The sequence below is a fragment of the Lissotriton helveticus genome, chromosome 7, assembly GCF_964261635.1.
Source record: "Lissotriton helveticus chromosome 7, aLisHel1.1, whole genome shotgun sequence".
Classification (NCBI taxonomy): domain Eukaryota; kingdom Metazoa; phylum Chordata; class Amphibia; order Caudata; family Salamandridae; genus Lissotriton; species Lissotriton helveticus.
This window is the reverse complement of record NC_136068.1, coordinates 1398655358-1398671663: the sequence shown is the minus strand read 5'-3', so window position 1 is coordinate 1398671663 and position 16306 is coordinate 1398655358.

The following is a 16306-nucleotide window of genomic DNA, read 5'->3' as shown; positions in this document are numbered from 1 at the left end:
TTAGAGATAGATATAACTGAGCAGGAAGTACTAGATGCGATAGGGAGACTCGAGCTAGAAAAGGCACCAGGACAGGATAGGTACACAGCTGCTTTTTACAAGTGGTAGGCATCATTTCTGTCCCCCGTGCTCCTCCGGTTGTATAACTCTTTTAGTGCCTCTGGGGTGCTTACAGAATCAATGCGTACAGCGATAATAAAAGTACTGCCAAAGTCGGGGAAGGAGCCCCAGCACTTTGCGTCCTACCACCCCATATCCCTTCTTAATGTGGATGGCAAAATATTCACAGGGATATTGTTGTGCAGATTGGGTAGGTATATTGGCAGATTGAACCTGTCTGGTTTTATACCCGGCCACAAATGCGGGGACAACACCATGTGGCTCTTTCACTTGCTGGATAAAACCCAGTGTTCCCAAACACCAACATTATTCCTATCAATCGAAGCTGAAAAGGCCTTTGATTGTGTCCATTGGCCATTCTTGTGGGCAGTGCTGGAGGCAGTCTGCCTCAACCCTCGATTCTGATGGTGGATTTGGACTGGCTATGTGGACCCGAGAGCACCGAACAATGCGCAGTCGCCGACCATCTCTATCTCCAGGGAGACACGCCAGGGCTATCCGCTCTCCCCGCTTTATTTGCGCTCTATAAGAAGCCACCCACGCATACATGGATTCTGGGAAAAATCCCATAAAATAGCCCTTTATGCAGATGATGTGCTGTTGACCATCACAAACCCGCGTCAGTCACTGCCCCCACTCCTTGAGGAACTCACCAAATTCAGAGAGGTCTCTGGTTTTAAAGTGAACTCTGCTAAGTCCCAAGCCCTTGACATCACTATCTCGCATGATGTGCAAATACAGCTAGCATTGGACATTCCCTTCATATGGGCGCAACGGGGAATCTCGTGACTGGGTATTCAGATACTCCTCACTAAAGAAGGCTCGGTCACTTATAATTATTCAGAATTATAAAATAGTATGCCCCTTCATCCAGTTCTGGCATGGTGGTCCCGTCTCCTGGCTGGGATGCATAGCAGTGGTAAAAATGACTCTGTTGCTTGAGATTCTTTACCTTATGCATGTACTACCATTGGTGCCACCCACACCCATGCTAAAGAAACTACAAAATACTCTTGAGGCCTTCATATGGAGCGGAAAGCAGGCTAGGATGGCAAAGGAGCGGACCTACCTCACAGTGGCCAAGGAAGGTTAAGGTATACCCAATCTAACACAATACTATCAAGCTGTGCAACTGCGCTATATGTTGAGTGGCAGCGTCCACTGACCGAGAAGCACTGGTGCTTCTTAGATCAGGCGGTGGATGGGATCCACATCTGGAAAATACCATGTTTTTTTCCACGTAGGCACCACCCCCTGGGCATCTATATCCCTCCCACGGTCAGAGCCACAATAGAGGTCTAGGATAAGGTATACCCCTCTAAGCAACTCATACACCAATTTCCCCACTCACGCCAATTATAGAACCCCTAGACTTTCCGCAGGCCATGCAGGAGAGGGCCTTCTTGCGCTGGCAGGAGGCCAACTGTAAATGAATTGGTGATTTGTTTGATGTGAGGGCCTGTTGGACTTCAAAGCGGTCCAACAAGATTTTGGGCTCCCATATTCAGAATACTAGCATTACTTCGCAATTCGACACTGGGTGACTCTTCCCATCGTCCGGCCCCAGCAAGCAGACAGTTGACTTTGTTTGAATGCTGGCTTCTGTCTAGAAAGGATGATTCATGCATTTTGTCTGATTATATTCCTTTTGAAACACTCAGGCCACCCCCTACAAATGCCTGCTAGGAAGAGGTGGGAGATAGAATGTGAGCACAAGATAAGGAATGGACCGATACCCTGCACCGTGTAGGCACATCAGCCACCAACGCCTCCGGCAGGGAAAAGCTTTTAAAGTTAGTACATTATTGGTACTATACCCAGCACGTCTGGCTCACTTTCAAGGGAAGGAGGAAGGAGGAGGACACATGTTGGCATCAGCGCACCCACTCAGGTACACTCTCTAACCTGCTGTGGTACTGCCCCAAACTCCCCCAGAGGGAGGTCCTGGAGGACATTGACAAGATGTTTGATATAGAAATACCCTGCTTCCCTAGCTACATCTTGTTGGGGCTGCCCAAAATACAGACCTACCCACTGCACTCTAATAAGGGGAAGGCTATTACACTATGTGCGGGGAAGCACGTCCTGCTAACAAAATGGGGCACTGATACTATCCCAACTCACACAGACTGGCTGCACAAAAGCTGGGATTTATTAGGAATGGAAATGTTGACAGCGGTTATCCGTCATACTATACCGAAGTTTGAGAAACGTGGGGAGCATGTATAAAACATCGCTTTGGCATGTTTCATGAACTTACATGCCCAATATATTTGTGAATATTGCTGATTACGCCCACTACCTCTACTGATGATTCAGATAAATAAGAAGTACCAATGACTCACCCCTTAAATGTGAAATGAAGATGGTCTGTTCTCTGTTATTGTTTATTGATGTTGTTGATCCTGCTCTTCCCTTCCTACCCTTTTGTTCATTTGGTTTCCTTCCCATCCTTTTTATCCCGCCTCCTCCCTTCCCCTCCTACTCACAACTTCGCCGGCCAGAGGATGTAGGTGAAGCAAGTTGCAAACAAAACTTAATAAAATGTAACAATTCTAAAAATTGAAATAAGATATTTAGTCCACTACTTCTGCATTTGGCCAATGGCAGCATGCAGTGAGGTGTGAGAGCGGCCTGGCTACACTACAGGCCCTACAGCCAATCCCTAAAAGCACATGGCCAAATTCCTCATGTGATTGTTGGCCAGACGCTGATACATAATGCAGGTTCTGGCCACAGACAAGGCCCTGCTGCCACAATGCTGCCACTGCAGATGTAGATGGGTGTGATGGAGCAAGGTGGAGAAACAGAATTTTGTGTACCCCTTGCAAAATTACACTTCCATAACCATAACTTGAACTAATGGAGTGATATGTGTAATTAATCAACTTAGAATAAGAAAATGCACCTACACGAATACACGTGGCAACTAATTTGCTTATGTTGCAATCATAATTAACTAATTATGTGATTCTGTCATGTCATAAACGAATAAGCAGCTTTTGAGATAACAGAATGCGGCATAAATGTGCTTTTGTTTACCTATTTTGTGGCAAAACGTGGAAATAGGTGAGTGAATTACGCCTAAATGTTGCTTATTTGCTAGGTAACTACTAATAGGGAAAACCTTAGTAAGGGGGAGGTAAACAGAAAGGTTAAATTTCTAAAATTAATGTTTTTTGTGTTTGTTTCTATGATAGTTCCCATTCTGGCCTGTGAGGCCTAGCGATAAGATGGCTGACATGTTGAACTGCGAATAGAAAATGAATTGAGCATGCGCAAGCCCAAATCCGAGTTCGAATGCAAGCTGCTTGTGCCTGGAGTGAATGCGGTTCAAGGACAATGTGGCCTGGAAGTCTAGATGGCTGCCAAAAGGATGAGCACAATGGTTCTGAACGTGAGAAAATCTTGAGAAGTTGCTAGTTGAGAACAGGGCTAGGCAGGACATGGAGCAAAACAATGACCCATTTAAAAATCTAGCTGACGGAAGAAGAACAAATATTGTAATAATGAGGTGATGCTGATCCACCCCAAATTGTCCAATCAGAACTCGAATTTATGCTGAAAGTTACTTTTTTAGATAGATAGAGCTAGTGAAAAGGGTATATAAAAGTGCTGGTTTTAGTGAAGAAAATACTCCTTTTCGATTTCCTCCAGAGATGCTGTCCGTATGCTGATTTTTCCTGAGATGTAAGACTTTGAATAATTTTTCTATTTCTTCTGAATGAGATCTGAACTTTAGGTGAGGTTATTAGTCCGGGAAGTTAGGAGAAAAGATGAATTTTGGGAACTATCTGTCTTTTGCTAATACTTGCATTTCTGAAATCTAAATAACATGTCTATCTCTGAATTTTCTAAAAATAAATGAAATTAAATGTTTGAAATAAAATCCTTATTTTCCTTTTTAAAATGTCGTTTTGAATAAAGAAATAGAGTGAATAAACTTTAGACCTGCTAAATTTGCTTTTAATAAAAATTAGATAAATGGAGAATTAAGCTGGTCTTGAGTTTTCCTACGCCTAATTTTTTACTAGCAGATTCGTCTACCGCAGTGGTGGCGTGTCTAAGTAAATGTTTTGTTAATGAAAACCATGGTAAAACTCGTTTAAACTGCAGGTGTAAATAGTATAAATATTCAGTTATACTTTAGACACTCCACTATGATACAGCAGCTCTCCTTTGAATCTCACCGATCCATGAAGTAGGGTGTAAGTGCATTGTGAGTGACTCGCGGTGTTATGGGCCCCACTGTCGAGTATATGTATGATTTTGTACTTCAGGGAAAGGTGTCATGGTTTTAGAAATTATTTCTGGAGAACCGCTGCATCAGGTGAAGGCCTTGCACAGCAGAGGTTAGATGCCTCTTGCCTCTTGCCAGACCTGCAGCAGACACCCAATGCGCACATCTAAAGCCATGATCTACAACTGTTTGCCACCCACAGAGAATTGAGTGCAGGGGCTTTCTAGGCATAAGGCCCTGTGCCGAAAGTCCATGTGCAGAAGGGGTAGGCTTCTGCCAGTGGGCAATTCTACAGCTGAAGCAGCCCATCTGCAGACTGTAACAACACACATTCAATTCAACTTGTTTGCACTTAGCAACGCCCACTGGGGGCTTTCAATGAAATAAATAATGCCGGAAATTGTGTGTGAGCCATTGATGTGATGACTAAGGAGCAGCCCATGAAGAAGGAGCTTTGAGCTTTTAAACGCGTCGGTGAGATATGCTAATCCTTGGGGCATAGAGACAAGTTGCATCCTAAAGCCGGCAGGCGAAAGAACTGGGTGTGCCTTCTCAATGCTTCAGGGCACATTGTTGGACATATATATATATATATATATTCACTGAAAAAACCATAGGTTATAGACCATATATAGTTAGGAATTAGCATTTACAAAACCTTGAAAATTCACTGAAAAAACCATAGGTTATAGACCATATATAGTTAGGAACTAGCATTTAAAAAACCTTATTTTACTCACACAAAACCATTGAAATTCCATATATAGTTAGTTGCACTAACTATATATCGCGCACCCGCAATCCACTGCTGATCATGTCACATATTACATCATTCATGACATGGTCAGTGACATCACTGATGACATCACTGATGACATCTCAAATGACATCACTGATGAGATCACTGATGACATCATCCAGTGACTGTGTGTTTCTGTAAAGTTTAAATATGTTTTACATATTGAAGAATGAGTAGATGTATAAGTGTCTGGACGAAGGATTTAGTAGGTGCATGACTGAATGTATGAGTGAGTGATTAAATGTGTCTCACTGAGTGCATGGGTTAGTGACTAAACTGTCTTAATTTGTGCATCATTATGTCTGTTGTTCTGTAAACTGCTGCATGTGTTGATCAGTAGCTATATGATTAACTATATGGGTTATTGATTGATTGTCCAAGTATTTGTATAGGAGACTGAGTGTGTGTGTGGCTGGCTGGGAGGTGTGTGACTCTGTGCAGATCAATGTGTACTTGTATCAATGATTGTATAAGAAAGTAAGTATGTGTTAGTATATGTTTGAAAATGTAAGGTGCTCTATGTTTAACTGTATAGACAAGAAAATGGAAGTGTGATTGATTCTTTACAGGACTGACTAGGTGTGTGAGTAACTCCATGGATGAGTGGCAGAGTGTAAGTGTCTGTATAGGTGTATGAGTGCATATGATAGTGTTGTAAAGATGAGTGATTGTATGTATGAATGATTGTATGGGTGAATGAGTGAATGTGTGTGTAGACGTAGGAATCAGTGAGTACGTATGTAGTAACTAGTATTGGTGTGTCAATGGTTTCAAAAATTATACTCTGTATTTAACACTGGGTGAAACAGAGGTTATATTAAAACGTGAGGAGATGCATTGTATTGTCACATGAATGATATCATCAGTGATGTGGTCATTGATGTCAAATGAGATGTCATCAGTGATGTCATCAGTGATGTCACTGACCATGTCATGAATGATGTAATATGTGACATGATCAGCAGTGGATTGCGGGTGCGCGATATATAGTTAGTGCAACTAACTATATATGGAATTTCAATGGTTTTGTGTGAGTAAAATAAGGTTTTTTAAATGCTAGTTCCTAACTATATATGGTCTATAACCTATGGTTTTTTCAGTGAATTTTCAAGGTTTTGTAAATGCTAATTCCTAACTATATATGGTCTATAACCTATGGTTTTTTCAGTGAATTTCATTGGTTTTTTAACAGCTAATATCTGTAGCTGTAAAATGTATTCTTCTTTAAATCCAAAAATATATTTTATATGTTTATGAATAATTTTTTTTTTAAATATTTTTTTTTCTTCGTTCCCGCTTCGCGAATCGGGAAGCTTCCCGTTAGCTGACCTTGATGCCGCGAAATAGACCGCGAGCCGGTAAACGTTTCTTTACCGCAACTGCCGCGTTAGAAAACAACATCGTGACGCCTCCCGTCCGCATGACGTTTCGCGTTGTCGCGTGATACGTCATATGACGTGCTACGTTAGCGAACTCGTACGCTTACCGAGTCGCAAAGCACAGGTTTCTGGAAGCAAACCGGGAGGCCCTGCAAAGCGCGTAACGTAAACACAGCAGGTCATGTGACTTGGTAATAACACTTTTCATTGGTTCATTTCACTTTCGGTTTCCTAATGATGTAAGACTAGGTCATATGATCTAAAATGAACACTTTTCATTGGTTGAGAACTATTTTTTTTCCCAAATGGTGAAAATCCCTCCTTCTTTCCTCACTCTGACTTTCATCATTGTGAGAGAAAGACCCTTTGTTACCAGTGAGCAATGGCTTCTTTACTAGCTTCAGCTGGTGCTTCCCCACCACCTCCACCACATCCAAGGAAGAGTGGACCACCTGCTAAAGTTATAATTCAGCAAGAAGAGGAAGAAGAGGAACAGGACGACCTAGATAATCTCCCTATTATGGCCAGAAGATCTGTTGTACCGGAAGTAACGGGACCAGAGGGCAGGGAGATGGTGCCAAATATACAAACGAGATTTCGTGAAGTAAAACAAGTCTGCGTACATTGCAGTGGAATCATTTGCTACGCAGAAAGTAGCATCACTCTGATCAACAGAGCTATTAACAATCATGCTCATGTTTGTCCGAAACTCCCCAAACAATAAATTCTTTTTTTGTTTTCTTCCTCCTGTTGAGCCCTTTACAATGAATCGTTTTCGTTGCCCCCTCCGAAAAAAAAACAAAAAAAATATAAAACTGTTCAGAAAAATTCAAAAAAAGTAAAAAAATGTTCAGAAAAATAATAAAAAAAATATAAAACAACAAAAACAATTTAAAAAAAAGTTCTTTTCAGAACTACCTCCCCGTTATAAAAAAATTGGTACAATATTTGCAACTGTGCCAACCTCTATTTCTCTTAGTTCGCTTCCCAGTTCGCTCCCCGGTACGCGAACCGGAAGCGAACCAAAACATTTTTTTTTTAAAAAAGAACAGTAAGTATAAGGGAAGGAAACAGACAGTTATGTTAAAAGAAAGACAGCTATAGGGGAGTAAACTAGAGATACTATTACCCGTAATCCACTGCTGATGATGTCACATATTACATCATTCATGACATGCTCAGTGACATCATCAGCAGAGGATTGCGGGTAACAGTATCCCTAGTTTATTCCCTATAGCTGTGTTTCTTTTAACATAACTGTCTGTTTCCTTCCCTTATACTTACTGTTCTTTTAAAAAAAAATGTTTTAGATCTGTCAGAAACAGTGAAAGTAATGAAATATAAAAGACTACGTAGAATATGAGCACTGTATGCAACAACTTTGACACTGACAGAAGCCTCACCTTCTCCATGCCTCCTACACAGTTCTACATGTACATCATAAATGCAAACAGAACAGAATTAATTATACATGTTAAATGGTTTATTTTTGCTGTTCTCAGAATGTATCAAATTTCACTAAAACAGTGACTTGAAGGTATTCATCATATAACAGCGGGGAAAAAAAACACAATCAAAATGATTGTGTTTAAAAAACCCATACATTACAAATCAGAATTCAGAACTCCTTAAAGTTAACTTACTTTCCATGACGGCCAAGGATGTCCTATGAACAGCTTACACTCTGTTGTGCTGTTATTACTTTCAACCCGCCACTTTCTGAAAGAAAACCTCCATCGTTTTCAAAAACATGTTACATACAATAAATGACTTCTCGCTCTCTACCACACGATTCCACAAGGCCAAATCGTGTCAGAGCCATGTATAACTCTTGGATTTCTTGTAAGCCAATCCCGTCTTTTCGCATTTCCGCAACTTTCAGAATTAAAATGTTGAAGATCATTTACACAATCCTGGACTAGTAATATCTTCCCCTTCTTGCTCAATCATGTTCTACATTTCCTATCACACTGATACTGCTTACTATAAAGCAGACTTACACTACCTTTATGACTAGTACAATTATTTAATTCTCTACATCACTTTTAATCACAAAGCAATGTAAAACAGTAGACAGCATTGCAGACTTACATTCCCTCTACTCCATGTTTTGATTCGCTGCTTCAATTAGCTTATAAAAAGAAATAGTTTTTCTGAACTCATTCAAAGTGCACGTATTTCTCAATAACGTCCAGTGTTATGGTAAAAAGTTATGTCTCTGTACTACACTTATCGTCAAGGCCAAATAGTGTAGGAGCCATGAGAACTTCTTGAAATTCCTCAGAGCACATCCCGAGATTCTTTCCCTAAAATTTTGGTTTTAAAAACACCAGGTAAGAGTTTTTAAGGTCATATGGCAATTTTTTTTTGAAAATTAAAACAGAATCATTGCAGAATGACCAGCCATTTCTACACTTTAAATAAGCTGTATAATGTCCTGATGTTATTGAAGGACCATCATGATATATAATTGCTACAGTTACAAAAGTCCTTCCTGATATTGACAACTGTGAAGCCACAAACTTTTTAATTAAAGTTGTCAATTTTGTTCCATCAGGCCTACATCGTTGGAACATTAAAATGACATACTGGCCATATGTTCGTATAAATAATGTGGACATCATTTCAGATTTACATTGGCTACACTCCATGTTGTGATCAGCTGCTTTTACTAGCTTATTAAAAGAGACTGATTTACTGTCTGGCAAAGTTAAATATATAAATCTTTCTGAGTCTACACTAGTAGTAGCTGATACCCTACAGTTCTCGCAGTCATGCTGCCATTGATAAGAAAGCCCAAACAGGTGATCTACATCTACACCTTCATCATGCAATACATCAAGCATATACATTAAAAACTCCTGACAATCTTGCTGACTATTTTGAGAGAATTGTGTTTGGCCTGAACATCTGTCTAACAGATTTCGAATTTCAGACACACTTTCTATGTTTGTTCTATCAGTGCTACATTTCTCTAACACAGAATTTAACAAACTGCAAAATCTTTGATCCGAATTGACCACAATCTGTTCTTTTAAAGTTTCTAGAGAAAAGACAACATTAACCACTACATTAGCATAGCAGTTGACACCAGAACTGTTTTCAAATTGAAAACCAACAACATCTTCAACAGAATCCTTTTTGTTTCTGCTTATAATTTCAGGTTCATCAACTTTTCGTCTTTTTGCTACAACCTCCCCAGTATTGGTCACATTTCTTCGTTTCCGGCCTACCACACGTTTCTCAAACAAAGGATACTGAGGCAAATGTGGCGCATACTCTCTTCTCAACCTATTGTATTCCTTAACACAATCTAGATCCGCACAAATGTTTGTGACATCACACTCAATCAAGTACAATCCCGATAAAGTCCTAACTCGTGACAATGCCACATATGCCATACCCTCCTTGAACACAGAACTGCCAATATTCACCAATGCACAGTCTACACTTAAACCTTGCGATTTATGGATTGTCACCGCATATGCCAAGCAAACAGGAAACTGCTTACGACGAACATATAAGTCTTTTACAAGCAAAAATCTAGCAGAACAACGAGCAATTAGCTGTACTTCCTCAATGCCATCAAATTTAATTTTTAAAAATTCAATTCCATCTCTATTTCTGTATTTCACAAAATCAACAACATTACCCATTGATCCATTTACCAGACCTCTTTCAACATGTAAATTCCTTCTTAAAATTATACGGCAGTTCAAGCACACATTCAGAGTCTTTTCAAAACCCGCAGTTTTAGATATACTCTTCTCTAATGAATCCAATTTTGTTTTCAGATTCTCAGACAAAATAATTGTTGATCCCATATGCTCTACTCTGTCAATAGCTTCCAATTTCACAATCTCTTGCTTTTCTAAATGCAACATTTTGTTGTTGAATTTGGCACATTCTGCAAGAGTTGGCATCAAACATATTCCAGATTTTTTCTCAGTAACTTTCTGAAAAATATTCTCAGGCACAACATCTTCGTCTGGATATAAATTTGTCAGTAATCGTGCATGTAAAGCTTCTTTCCCATGCTCGGTCACTTTTCCAATTCTAACATCTTGTAGAATAGTCTTGTAAACTTCATCCTTTGCCTGACGCATATTTTCATGCAGTTCAGCATAATTGAAGTTTAACCATATATTGACGTTGCCAATACTCCCTAAGCACTTCCTGGTATCTTCATGCGTGAGCATTTTGAACACAGGTTGCCCTTTCACTGGTGTCAGCTGCAGAAGATCTCCAAAAACAATGATGTGTTTGCCACCAAATAACACATCATACTCTGTTTTGAGAACTTCTTGCATTCTCAAATGCACAAAGGCAAGCATGACATTGGAAACCATGCTTACTTCGTCAATGATAAGAAGTTTCATTTTCCTCAAGACTCTTGAAACTTCAAAACAAGCATCTCCAGATAGCTTGTGATATTCTAATTTGTTGTCATGCTCCACTGGCAGCATCAGTAAACGATGTAAAGTAATCCCTTTAATGTTATGTGCTGCCAGTCCAGTTGGAGCGGTGACAACACAAGACAGCGATGACTCTGTCCTTTCCTGCAAATAACATGAAATTGCTTTAATAAGGAAACTTTTTCCAGTTCCCGCTTCTCCACTCACGTACAGTCGGACAGGCTTCAACGACGTACATGAGCACTCTTTCTTGTCATGACTTAATCCATGATCAATTTGCATGGTAAGTTCGTCATATATTTTCCTCTGCTCAACGTTGAGTTGTCTTTCCAACTCTTCTAAGTTAACCGCATCCTCCTGAGCATGTGCCATGGCTCTTTCCACTTCATTCATAGCAGTGGCAGCTTCATTTTCGATAAGAGGTCCTCCTAGTGGATCCTGACTCAATGAAGCAGAACTCTGACTGTCCTGAGAACTGTCTCTGGCAATCTCGGCTGCAATCGTTGCTTCCTGCTCAATTTCCACATTCAACATTTCTACATATTTGGGAAAAGCAGGACATTCTATGGTCTCCTTGGCAGCATTGAAAGAGTCTTCGTAACAGAGGAAATCTCCAAGCAGTTCCTCTTCTGCACGCCAAGGCTTAAAAAGTTGCAAAAGTGCTAAATAGGAGATTCGCCACTCAATTTTCGATGGTTTATCAAGTGGCATTTTCTTTGCTTGACCAGACATCCCTCACTTCCTATTACAGCATACACTCCTTTCTCAGTATCTTCTTTGATGTTCCTCTTGAATATGTAATTTTGCAGAACCTCATACAGACAAACATTCTCGAGGTGACTGCTTCGATTTGGATAATATGTATCCAACATGTTGCTCTTCAAAATGTCGGTACTGTTTGGCTCCTTTTCCGCCAAATACTCAATTTCCCGCACAGGTTTCAGAACTCGATTACGCGTTGCAGCAAGACCAACACTCGCCCAAACGATACTCCTGGACTTGGCATAGAGACTTGCTGAAGACAACCGGTCAGAACATTCGTAAGCTCCGATTTCTCGATGCGACAACATCTTCAGACTGAAACTGTACAACTTCTTGCTGAGGCTCTTTTCATGGGAAATGTCCTCCCACATATCCTTCAATTCTGTCTTCTCTTTTTTGGTGATGTAAGATGTCACATACCTAGCCACAGCCATACAGTTATCAGCCACAAACTGTATATCCATGTTAGCATTCCACATGGACAAAATCACCGGGTTGTAGTCGTTGATGTACTTAGACTCTTCGTTCCTCTTCAAATTGTATGTGTTTTTAGGTGATTTCTTCATCACATTATGTCGCAGCGAAGACATCAAACTGTTCACTCTTCCTTTAGAAATCACCGATCGTGGAAAGCCGAAACGACATTTGGTGTAGAACTTGTCTTTGTTCCGGAATTTACGACGACAGTACTTTCCACATCGATGGCTTTGGAAACGTAGAACTTTTTCTCTTAGGCTTTTTTTCTCCTTTGCGTTTGGAACAGCACACGTAGAATACTGTTCTATGAAACTCATCACTGAGTCGTCTGCATCCGTTCCAAATTTAGGTGCATCCTTGATCCACAGCAACATATGTATATGAGGAGCACCTCTTGCTTGGTACTCCTTCCTCCAGAAGAAATCCAACACCTCTCCAAGAGGTGGATTCTTCTTATTCATGATGAAAGACATCATACCTTCAAATCTATGATTGAAGTACCTACATACATTGACTGGATCCAAAGAGCACAGTTCTCCGGGTGTCTTGAATTCGATGTTTTCTACGTTAGCATTTGCCTCTCGTAGAAATTCAAGTAAGTCTTCCCAGCCATACTCAGCACAGCTCAAAGTGAGGAACCATGTGGGAGTTCCTAAGTTCCTCAGCATACATTTTAAATCACCATGACGACGGTACCAGTACTCATTAGTACCACGCTGACACGCCATGAGATTAATCAGGTGAGAATCCAAAATACTGTCTTGGACATTGACTTTATCCATAAAGTCACTTGCCGAGATGTTTTGCATGTGTATACCACTTTTCAAGATGTGGTTCACTGCATATGACAGTCCAGACAGATCGCTTTCAAACAGGAGATGAAACAAATAAGGAATGCATTGTCGAAACCTAGGATCTCCTGCATACAATCGCAAAGTCCGGTATTCAGAAGCAGGAATTTGATGAGGTCGCTCATCATATCTTCCTCCCTGACCTGTTGGAAAAAGCTGTGGGAAACACCGAGCTTCCAAACTTTCCTCCCAAACACTAATGGGACTCCCTTTCGCTTGTTTCATTTGAAACAACTCAATAGCATTCCCCATGACTTCCTTGGAATGCAAAGGATGAACACTATAATGTTCATATATTTCTTCACTAGTAGAGGGTTCTACTTTCTCAATTTGACCACCACACAAATCGCTATCCTCTTCCTCACTTACTTCCTCTTCTGCAACATATACATTTTTATAGTATTTATTATATTTTTTCAAATACAATGTTGCCCTTTTGACTTTCCTAACATCTACTAAATCTTGCCATATTTTCTTATTCTTTGTCGGAACCCCATTAACTAAGATAACCAGAGGTTCCTCTTCCACTTTTTCTACTCCAATTGTGTTAATGTTTTTCTTCAAATCTAGAGGCAAATAAACAACTCTTCCCTTTAATCCTCTCTGTAAATCTGATGGAGGCAATTTCCCTGTCTTTGGCTCCATTCTTACAATAGCCTGAAAGGGATGGATACTTTGAATCAAAATAGATTCATAAGTATTTAAATCCTTCAATTCAGAAGGAATTTCAACCAATTCCAGATTATTATGAACTGCTCTAGCAGGCATCTGGTTTTGATTTAATTTGTTACAACAATAAGTACACACACGTTGATCCAATCCCAAATCAAAACAATTTTCTACCATCAAGTATGTTGTAAAATCCTTCCATTCACTATTATTTTCCCTTTCACTTTTTCCATATAAATCCACTAACTTAGTCTGATTCTTATAATAAGTGCGTCGACAACACACACAAGTGAAATTTGGCCTCTCACTTGATTTCACCTCAAACGTCGCAATTTCCCTCTGGAAATTATCTGTACTGGAAACCTGTACACTATCTTCCACATTACTCTCTTCTTCTTGGTCAATTTCAACATTCTCCTCTTTACTTCCAAAGTAACAAAACTCAATTTCTTCACATATATTCTTCACATCTATTTCAGAACCATGCAAAAGAGCAGCGCATAATTGTTTAAGCATAATTGCTGGACTCTTAGCATAATACAACATTCTAACTAATTTCCTCACTTTATTATGATGCACTGCTAGCATCCTGAAATGATGAAAAACACTCTGGCATACTCTCCTGGAAAGACAAGCCAGTGAATGACCATGCAAACCTATCACTTCTCTCACTCTGCAAGGATCTAATTCTTGCAACAACTTCATTTTCTGCTTCAAACTTTTCTTACTAAATGACCGTATAAAATCACAAAGCAAATTGATGGAATCCTGTCGTACACTGCAAATACTACTACACTTCCAGGTGTACACAGGACCCTTAGGACGTCTCCCTAAAACCTCATTACCTAACACCTCTTCTATCTCTGTTCTCACAAGTTTTTCTTTTTCAACTGGACAACCATCTTTCACTTCATAAGCTCGACCACTGGTGTCAACTGCATGCACCAAATCATTATCCTGGAAATAACTCTCCTCATTAAAAAATGCCTCAGAGCTTGAACTATGCATCCATTCTCCAGAAAAAACTTCACAAAAATTACTACGATTAACTATTCTCTTCCATCTACTATTTCTTTTGAAATCATAAATTACCTTGTTTAGCTTCCTAATTCTATTGATTGTCAAAATAAATAACTTACGTTTAATTTCAAATGCCTGATCAATAACTTTCTCAACTATTTTTTTTCTCTTATAAAAAACCACTTTCTGCTGACCTTTCTTAATATTTTTTAACAAATTCCCAATTATCCTGTTGCGGAACATTCGTTTACGAATATCCCTAAACTGTTGTTTCCTTCTACTTTCATGCATAGAGTTATCTCTTACTCTAGCAGTAACATTTCTCATTGGCCTTTCCTTACCATTTGAATTCATTCTCCTTTTCTGGAGTGAAACATTTTCTGTAGTAATATTTTTTTTACTACACATATTTCTTATGACTGTTTTTCGACTCTTACCCGGTGCTTTCTTGGTGACTTGACAAATCTTTTTGTTAGAGGACTGCTGCAATATTCCATGCTCCTGCTGTCTTTGACGTTTTCCAGCCTTTCTTACTCTTTCTTTGCTAGGCATCCTAAAATCTTGAAATAATCTGCAGTTGAATCTGTGGTAAAATATAATAAAAAATGTTATTAACCACTATTACCCAACAGTAAATTAATAACAGTCATCAAAAACTTAACACACTACTTAAGTATATAATATACTGAAGCCTATCTCCAATTTTTCACTGAACAGGACTCATCTCTTCTTAACCTTGGATAAACCTCACCTACTCTGTGTCCCCTGCACATAATTAAATGTAAAGGGGCAGATTTATATTAACTAGCACATCCCCAGGGATGCACCAGTTAACGTGCACCGCTGCTCTGCCACCCACGGTGTGCCGCATTTACAATCAGATAGGACAAAGCTACATCAAAACCCTGCGCCTGCTTGAAGCAGGCATAGATCTTGACGCAGGTAGGCTGAAAGCTAAAGCAACAACTAAGTGTCGTGTGCAGAAGTTACAAAAAAGGAAAAATGGCGTTTAAACCAGTAATGAGACCATGCTAACGTAATACAGAGTAAAAATATCCAGGATCTACATCAGTTTGGGGTTCACGAACCTGGCAGGTACAAGGCACTGAGGCTTTCCACCGTGCATGTCTCATCCCAAAACATATGTTGTTTGTGAATGAAACAATTTCCCAGACCAAATGCTTTGGATTGGCTACTTCTAAAAAATTAAACACCCCTACTATCCCGGAGTTAGAGGAATACGATGGTTGGAGTAATTTTACTCGTTGTCTATTAAAGATTTACAGGCCCTACTCCGTAATTCTTCCTTTAACATTTCCAGTATAAATCCAAAAGGTTGACTGCTTTGGCAACGTGCCTTATCCACGGTTTAATAACGCTGCCTTTTGCTTTATATAAGTTTTCAAATTGTATGAAATATATACCAATAGGTCGTTATTAACCTTTAGGTAGTGGTTTTCTTCATCAAGTCTGGTCGCTTCCATACACATACAGATTTTCAAAGATGATCAAGAACTTTATCTGAATGGAGAGGAATGCACTGAGACGCCAGATCATTCACTAATGTGTAGGCA